This window comes from Triplophysa dalaica, chromosome 8 (genome assembly GCF_015846415.1).
Source record: "Triplophysa dalaica isolate WHDGS20190420 chromosome 8, ASM1584641v1, whole genome shotgun sequence".
Taxonomy (NCBI): Eukaryota; Metazoa; Chordata; class Actinopteri; order Cypriniformes; family Nemacheilidae; genus Triplophysa; species Triplophysa dalaica.
The window spans coordinates 2107312-2116944 of record NC_079549.1 but is presented as its reverse complement, the minus strand read 5'-3'; positions in this window follow the sequence as shown (position 1 = coordinate 2116944).

The following is a 9633-nucleotide window of genomic DNA, read 5'->3' as shown; positions in this document are numbered from 1 at the left end:
CCAAGACACTGAAGGTGAGACGCTCGGAGGATGTTACTAGAGTCTGTCTCACATTGTAAAGTGATACGGGACGAAAGAGATTTGAGTTTTCAAATGGATTTAAATCAGCTCCCAGATCGTACTTCGGACCTTGTGGCGATCAAACGCACTATACAAATTGTCATACAAAGGCAGATGAAAATGTCCTTAAGGTCAATTATTGAAATGTGAAATTATGAACGCAACCGATTGTTTGTAATTGTTTTCTAAACATCTCTTGAGTTTCTGTCGGAGGGAAATAACTCACACCATGAAACACATTGGCAACAATACATGCACTTAATGGAACATACAGTATCTCCTTTGATTAATGCCGTTTGAAGATAAAATCTTGTCATTTCACGTATACGTGTTGACATTTGGCAAAGTTTTTCATGCTCTTTGCAACCCCATCAGGACAGAAATGTAGATGAATTTTGGGTGAAAACATATCAGTTTATGGACTTTTGCTGTGTTTGAAAATGACTTGAAATGGATTTCAATAGGAACTCTTTGTCACAAAGCAAACCGATCCAAGCTGACCCTTATCCCATTTCCTTAAAATAGATCTAACACACTTCTGTCCATCAGAGCTTGTTCCAGTCTGGGAAACATCTACCACATTGAACATAATAATAATAATAATTCTGCGCCTTGACTTACAATTCTTAATACTTTATTAACTTATTATTACACTTTCGTCACAACCTAAAGGGACAGTCCACCCAGAAATGAAAATTCTGTCATGAATTAGACCTACTCCCCCTCAAGTTCTTCCAAACCTGTGTACATGTCGTTGATTCTTATTCATTTTTTTGGTCAACAGAATTTTCGTTTTTGGCTGGATTATCCCTTTTACTGTTTAACTGAAAAACATGGTCCTTTTTAGTTGGGACTGCAAGAATGAGCCAATTAAACCAACTGAGTTGTTTTGATGCCGATTTAATTTAGCTAAAGAAATCAATGTGTGTGTTTAAACTTAAGTCTGAGTCAGGTATGTTAAACATAATCTCTTTGTTGATCAGTCATTAGTTGTCTTAAATAATGTGTAAGTGTAATACAAGCTTGTTATATTAGAATTCAACGTTTATTTTATTGAGTGCTGCCTGAATAATAACAATGGCTTAGATGGCATAAAAATACTTAAATTGGCAAGCAGATTGTTACTATATAACATATGTAACATATAACATAACATAACATAACATAATATGATATAACAAAATATAATATGACATGATACGATATGATATGATATAATATAATTGATATATTTTAATATAATATGATATAATATAGGGGGCATGGTGGCTTAGTGGTTAGCACGTTCGCCTCACACCTCCAGGGTTGGGGGTTCGATTCCCGCTTCCGACTTGTGTGTGTGGAGTTTGCATGTTCTCCCCGTGCCTCGGGGGTTTCCTCTGGGTACTCCGGTTTCCTCCCCTGGTCCAAAGACATGCATGGTAGGTTGATTGGCATCTCTGGAAAAATTGTCCGTAGGGTGTGAGTGCGTGAGTGAATGAGTGAGTGTGTGTGCCCTGCGATGGGTTGGCACTCCATCCAGGGTGTATCCTGCCTTGATGCCCGATGACTCCTGAGATAGGCGCAGGCTCCCCGTGACCCGAGGTAGTTCGGAGAAGCGGTAGAAAATGGATGGATGGATATAATATAATATAATATGATATGATATCATATCATATCATATCATATGTTCACCTTGACAACAAAACCAGTCTTATGGGTACATTTTTGGAAATTGAGATTTTTACATAATCTGAAAGTTTCGATAATCGATAATTTTGACCCTTACAATGTATTTTTGTCTTTTACAAAAAAAATAGAGTATTTGTATCTTTCTGTTTCTGATCTCAGCTTTGCATGTGGATAACAGTACATCATCTCAGAGTAAAGGAAACAAATGCAATGAAATAACAGTGTGAGCTGCGATTGATTCTGTCCGAGGTAAATGTGCACTGATGCAGGTGCATGTGATCAGTATCTGTTACCTGAGAGCAGGTGATTCAGACAGTGACGCACATAAATGAACAGATCTATCAACCTGAAAGAATATTTCACCGAATTACACATACAAACACTCACAATCATCACTGATAATACAAGTGCAAACACAACACACACGTGAGGTCAGTATTTCATCGTAACACTATTTAAGCATGATGCAAGCATGATGCATGTATTAAAAGTTATTAGCCTATATAATAGCGTATTGCTGTTTGGATTAATATTCTTATGTTATTATATTATAATACATTCATAACACATTTATAATGCGTTATTAATAACTTAATATTACATTATAGACAGGCAACATAGCACGTCAGTGTTAATATTATTCCTTAACACAGACACCTGAGAGTCTTTAAAATGCCTGTACTTAAAGGACAGCCGTGAAAACACACACTCACACACGCTCACATGCACGCACGCGCACACACACACACGCACACACACACACACACACACACACACACACTCTCAGTACTTTATTAATACCATCTGCTTCTGTTTAAACTCAGTGTCAGTCTTCTCATTACTGGAGCTCCAGCCACAAGTTTGACGTTCAGCAGGGACCTGCGGTTCCTCATGGGAAAGAGGCTTTTCCCCCCTTCAGGACAGCACTGTTTCCCAGAGGAGACAGACTCACGGGGTGTCGACGCTCAGACGTCTTGCCAACGTCTTTTTCACGAAGCTGAAAGTGACTGACGCGACAGGAAACAGCAGTTCCTGAAAGCATGGATGGAGCCGGTGGTTTTCGACTCTATAAAGTCTCTTACTCTGGTTGGATGGGCACGTTCACACTACAGTAGTGCCAGAGGATGATGGCTTTCCTTTGACAGGAGTTTTATGTTCTCTGCCATTAAAATACGTCCTGTTGTGTCTCTGTAAACACACAGACAGAGCCGCTGGGAAAAGTTTATTAAGTCATTCGACTGGAACGTTACTGCTGTACATGGTTATGACTGTACAGAAAGTCTGTTTTGAGATTAAATTCCAGGACACTGTGATGTATTGTCCAACACAAATGTATGACATTTTTTATATCATAGAAATATTCAATTATTTTTTATGAACAGCAAAGGAAGTTGATTTTTGCATAACCTTTTTCTACTACAAAAAAAGAACTTTTGTGCAAAGGTTCTGATGTTTTTAATGAAACGGACAAAGAACCATTAAGGAACCTTTATTTTTAAAGAGAGATATATAAGCCTAAGTTACAATTACAAACATAGTTTAAGGGACAGATCAGGCAGAAAAATATAGAGATGTTTACAATTTTATAAGGTTTTTTAAATCAGATACTTATCGATCTACAGAACAGCTGATTTGTAAAAAAATGCATGCATAAATAACCCTTTATTGTTGCAATCATCTTAACCTTAATTATAAACATGTATTCATGTATTTACATTAGAAAATATTAACTGATTCATTTATTAACCTTCCTTTTAAAAAGAACAGGTTATCCTTAATATGACTAATATTAATATCCTAAAAACTGAACATACAACATTTATAAGATGTGGATGTTATTTCTCCAAAGCAAGATAACCCATAAGACATCATGAACAGAGAAAAACATCAAACATCTTTATTTCCTTAAGCATACCGTTTGTTTCGGTATCTTTGTGGGGACGTGCCAGACGTAAGTACATCATATATTTGGTCTGTACGTGCACACCAACACACACAGATTTTTTGAAAAGGATCTTCAGACGACTGCTAAGAGACAAAAGTGCTGTGGCCTTCTGTTCAGCTGATTCTTTTAAAGGTCAACACACCTCAAAGACACTAATTCAACTGCGAGTACATAAAAAAACAGCTGCGCTCTTATTGCAGTTACACACTAAAACATGCGCCAGACAGTAAACTTCAATAAAATAAGCCACAAACAGGTGTAAAGAAACTATGTCTTGATACTTAATGGAAATGATTACAAACATTAATTGATAAAAGTATATCGTTCACTGTTGTGTACTTTATCAGAGAGAGAGAGAGAGAGAGAGAGAGAGAGAGAGAGAGAGATAGAGAGAGACCTTAAGCACTCATACAAACATACATCCTCAGTAAAAAAAGCAACAGAAGCTGTCACTGAGACGGGAAACTTTTAAAAAGTACATCATTGCATCTAAAGAGTACATATAAGTGCCCGAAAGGCACATCAATTCTCAAAATATAAATCTTGAAAGAACAATTATTTTAAAATTGAACTAAAAAGTTACATTTTCACTTTTTATGAACTGAATACCGCACCATGGCTATGCTGTGGTTTTCTAGGTATAAATGGTACCTTGGATTACATGAATACGGTGATCATGTTGTTCCTTTATACTATACTGTTAGTATCCAGTACATCAGGGGTTCGTGACCCCCGGGGGTCACAAGGCCGCTAGGGGAAGGTTGCAAAATGACTCCCAGAAATGTTTATTAGAAATAGCGTATTTTGTCAATAAGTATTACCAAAATGTACAAATATTATCCGGGTTAAAAATAAAACCATGCAAATGTAAAACCATCAGCCTTTCAAATTTCCTTCGCCTCGATCGTGACCTCTGAGGTGTTTATTTCACATTAACCACATCAGCAATCGCATTAGGTTAGGTGCTGTAAATTAATTTTTACAGACAGATTATTTTTCAGGCTTTAAATTTAGAATAATTTTATTTGTCGAAATGAAACGTTGGTTTTTATCGACCAAAGACAATGCAGGGAGGCCCGTCACCTCAAGTGCAAAAAGGGGGCACATCCATCAGCTCTCGAATCAGTTAGATTAAATTTGACCATCTGCAGTAATAGTTCCAGGCTTATGTATAACAACAAGTTAAGTAATGAATAAATAACTATAAAATAATATTATGTTAGACTGTGTTCTTTTGTGTAAGGATAGACCTAATAAGTGCATGCGCACAGCTGCGCACAACGTTTATATACTTTAACCACCTCCGAGGATTATGGGGGTCTCGAGTCACTGGCACTGTTATTTTGGAGGTCGTGGTCTGAAAAGTTTGGGAGCCCCTGCAGTATCACTGAAGAGCCGTGCCATCACAACACTTTTTGGTGAGGGACAGAGAGAGAGAGACATGTCACGCCGGTGTTAGGAGTATCATCTCTCATAAACTCTCCATCACAGAATACCTCTCACTCATAAACATGACAAATACGACCCTCATTGTTTTTTATGAGCGGAGATGTGCGCGCAGCAGCAGGGCTGGAGGCTAGAAGAGAGAGAGAGAGAGAGAGAGAGAGAAACATCACTCGTCCTGCACAGCTTTGATCTTTCTACCGTAATTACATTCACATCCAAACCAGCTTCAGACTTCAAACATGCACATGAACACACATTCTCACACACACACAAAAAAAACACAAGCACACACTCAGCTGTATGCAGACACATAAACATACAGACTCCGGTGGAGATATTAAACTGAAATAGTTGACCGCAGAAACCTGCACTGTAAAACGGTCCATCAGGTCACTATAATAAATGGAGTAATATAGGTTGTATGAAATGGTTTAATTCAAGACTACAAAAATAAATCTCCATTAGGCTACAACAATGAAGATGTGTTCAACGACATCATAAATAATAATGTATTATTAATAAAATAAACAAGTAAATCTAATATAGCTTAAAAATTATGTTAACTCTTATACACCCAACTGTCTCATAGTTGATGCATATATTTTAAGTAAAATGTAAAATATTATGTACAGATTTAAAAAACAAAGTATACTACAATAAATTGTAATTTATCAATAATTTTTTGTATTGTAGAGCAGTTTTTACAGTCAACCTACACAAACTAAAGTGACAGAAACATCAAAAGACACACTATCTACATTATCATTACAATAGTTACATTTCACTGGGTTAGTTCAAATCAATTCTGGAGTTTACTTCGAACACAGGGTTTATGATCGGCTAAGTCTGTAACTTCAATGAGCCTTAAAGAACAAGAATTAAAGTCTGGTGTGTCTCTGAAGCAGTGTTGGGCAAGTTAAGCCGCGGTGACACTTGAATTTGACCTCCATTGACTTCCATGCGACAGACCAGAAACATTTCACGAACAATATTTTTCTGCGTAGTGAAGTTAAAGTTTAGTGAACTCTGACCTGCGATTTCGCATCACGTGAGTGCGTGAGACCAATAGAAGATCAAAATGTCATAGTGTGACTTCTCGATACGAAAAAAGTGTCGCATCATCCTGTTTTGTACAACACATCTTTAAGAGATTAGAAAAAATGAATAAAAAAAGAAGCGGCTTGGTTTGTGATGGCAATAGAAACATTAAGATTAACAAATCAACCTTAACAAGAAAATCCCATGTGTTATCGCTCCATTACTTTAGTTTTGCAATATTCAAGTAACTTGAAGTACACTTCTTTGTACCTGGTTGCTGTTATTTTGTTCAGAGCTGTGGAGAACCCTATGACACTCACACTGTGAGATCACTTTTAATATTGTTTTGATATTCTATACTCTTTCAGATACTTTTTAAAGCATGTATTGTGTACCGCTGCCTATTTTTAAACGATTCTAAGCACTTTAAAAACTATTCTGCATTATTGTCATTATTCCCATGTGACTTTAATATTTAATTTCATGAGCAACGTCTCCAAATAATTTTGCTTTTAAATCAATTTTTGTGCACCATTGTAATCTCTATTTTCAGTTGCACCCTGTTCAACTTTACTGTAATTTTGCAGCAGGTTTGCCAGTAACTTACTGTACATTTATTTTACAATTTTGTTTTAAACATAAACTTACCTAGTTCTTATATTTTCATTCATAAAACAAGACAAAATATCTTACGTCACTTTTCTTGCGATGTAAATGTATCGGTATTTAAAAAGTTTCAGATTTTTTTTTACTGAAAAACAAGAGAAAAATGCTTAGGAAGAATGTCAGGTTTTGCAGCTGCGCTAAAGCCAGTGTATTCTTGCTCATTTTGAATCTCACAAGTCTAATTGTTTACAGTATTAAGCAGTAAGTATATCTACAGTAAGTTACTGGCAAACCTGCTGCAAAACTACAGCAAAGTTTAACAGTCCACTGAGTAAAGGAAGAGATTTTAAAATTGCAGCTTAAATTCTCTTAGAATTATTCAAAACACTAAACATTTCAACTCAACTCAACTTTATTTATATAGCGCTTTTTACAATTTTCATTGTTACAAAGCAGCTGTACATGAGACACATTTAATACAAGTATGAATTCTAAAGCAGCCCCCCCGGCCAGGCAGATAGTGCAAAACAATATGCAAACGGTGGTGAGGAACCCAAAACTCCCATCGAGAAAAAAAACCTCAGGGGAACCCAGGCCCAACCAGGGGATTCCAGTTCCCCTCTGGCAAAAGCTGCTGCCTCTGCACAAGCTCATCAGTGCTTGCACAACAAGGCTTAATAAAAATATAAAAATTAAAGATTATCATTAACAATCTAATAGCATTTGAAATGTTGTAGAAAAAACAAAGTTGTCGCGTCCTTTATCCAGCTCTATCCTCTTAGCACTTGTCAGGTCACCGCTTCCCATTCTCAGCTCTGCCATCAGGTCTGGGCATGAACTGCATCCTGCGGTAACCTTGGAACAAAGAGACAAGACTGGCTGAGAGTAGAGTACTGTTCTGCACTCTTTGATGCAACAAGTACATCATTTGTTGTTGGATGTGTTCCTGGTTCCGGTTGATCTAAATAATGCAGCCTAAATCCTCTGAGGATTAATATTATGGAGGTGTAGTGTATGCAAGATTAAAAAGATGAGTCTTTAGTCTAGATTTAAACTGACAGAGTGTGTCTGCCTCCCGGACCGTGCAGGGAAGAATATTCCAAAGTTTAGGCGCTAGATAAGAAAAGGATCTACCACCTGCACTTGATTTTGAAATTCTAGGTATTACCAACTGACAGGACCCCTTAGAGCGTAATGTACGTGGAGGTCTGTAATACAATAGAAGTTCATTCAAATACTGCGGCGCTAGACCATGTAGGGCTTTATAGGTAATAAGCAAGATCTTAAAGTTAATGCGATGCTTTATAGGTAACCAGTGCAAGGTTGACAGAACCGGGGTTATATGCTCATACTTTTTTGTACGTGTAAGAACTCGAGCTGCCGCGTTTTGAACCAGTTGCAGTTTTTGTAATAGGCCCGCAGGGCAACCACCTAGAAGTGCATTACAGTAATCTAGTCTTGATGTCATGAATGCATGAATTAATTTCTCTGCATCTGACAGTGATAGCATATGACGTAATTTAGATATATTCTTAAGATGGAAAAATGCAATTTTACAGGTGTTTGCGACATGGCTTTCAAATGAGAGAGTACTGTCAAATACAACGCCAAGATTCTTAGCTGATGACGAGGATTTTATGGAGCATCCGTCAATCATTAAGCAGTATTCTTGGTTGTTACGCATAGCAGTTTTCTGTCCAGTAAGTAACACTTCTGTTTTGTCCGAGTTTAGTAGTAAAAAATTGTTACTCATCCACATTTTTAAGTCAACTATGCAATCCTTTATTCGATGAAACTGCTGGGTTTCATTAGGCATCGAGGAAATATAAAGTTGAGTATCATCAGCATAACAGTGAAAGCTAATTCCGTGTCGCTTTATTATATCTCCTAGAGGTAGCATGTATAATGCGAAGAGCAGGGGTCCCAAGACTGAGCCCTGTGGTACACCGTACTGGACTTGTGATTTGCGGGACACCTCATTGTTTATTGCTACAAATTGAAAACGGTCGGATAAATAAGACTTAAACCATTTCAATGCTATTCCATTAATGCCGACGTAATTTTCGAGTCTATGTAGAAGTATGCTGTGGTCAATGGTGTCAAATGCAGCACTGAGGTCTAGCAGCACCAATAACGAAATACAGCCACGGTCAGACGCTAAAAGCAGATCATTTGTAACTCTGATCAAAGCAGTCTCTGTACTGTGACATGCTCGAAATCCAGACTGGAATTCATCATTAATGTCATTCCTTTGGAGGAAGGAGCATAATTGAGTTGAAACTACTTTTTCCAGAACTTTAGATATAAAAGGTAAATTCGATATAGGCCTGTAATTCCCTAGTTCTTTAGGGTCGAGTTTGGTTTTTTTTAAAAGAGGCCTTATAAGAGCCACCTTAAATGCTTTAGGCACATGTCCTAATGTCAGAGATGAGTTAATAATACTAAGAAGAGGATCTATAATTTCGGGGAGCATTTCTTTCAGTAGTTTTGTAGGTATAGGGTCTAGCATGCATGTTGATGATTTAGATGATTTAATGATTTTAGACAGTTCATCGTGATCTACTGTAGAAAATAATTGCAATTTCTCCTTAGGGGTGCTGTAGTTAGTTTGTTCAGCGGATTTCACTACAGGTTGCATTGTTATAATTTTTTCTCTTATATCTTGGATTTTACTTGTGAAGTAGTTCATAAATTCATCACTGTTATGCTGATAATCAGAATCTGACGTCGATGACGACTTATTTTTTGTTAATTTAGCCACGGTGTTAAATAAGAACCTAGGGTTGTGATGGTTTTCCTCTATTAGTGTTGAAAAGTAGGCGGATCTAGACGTTTTTATTGCATTCCTGTAATTTCGAGTACAATCC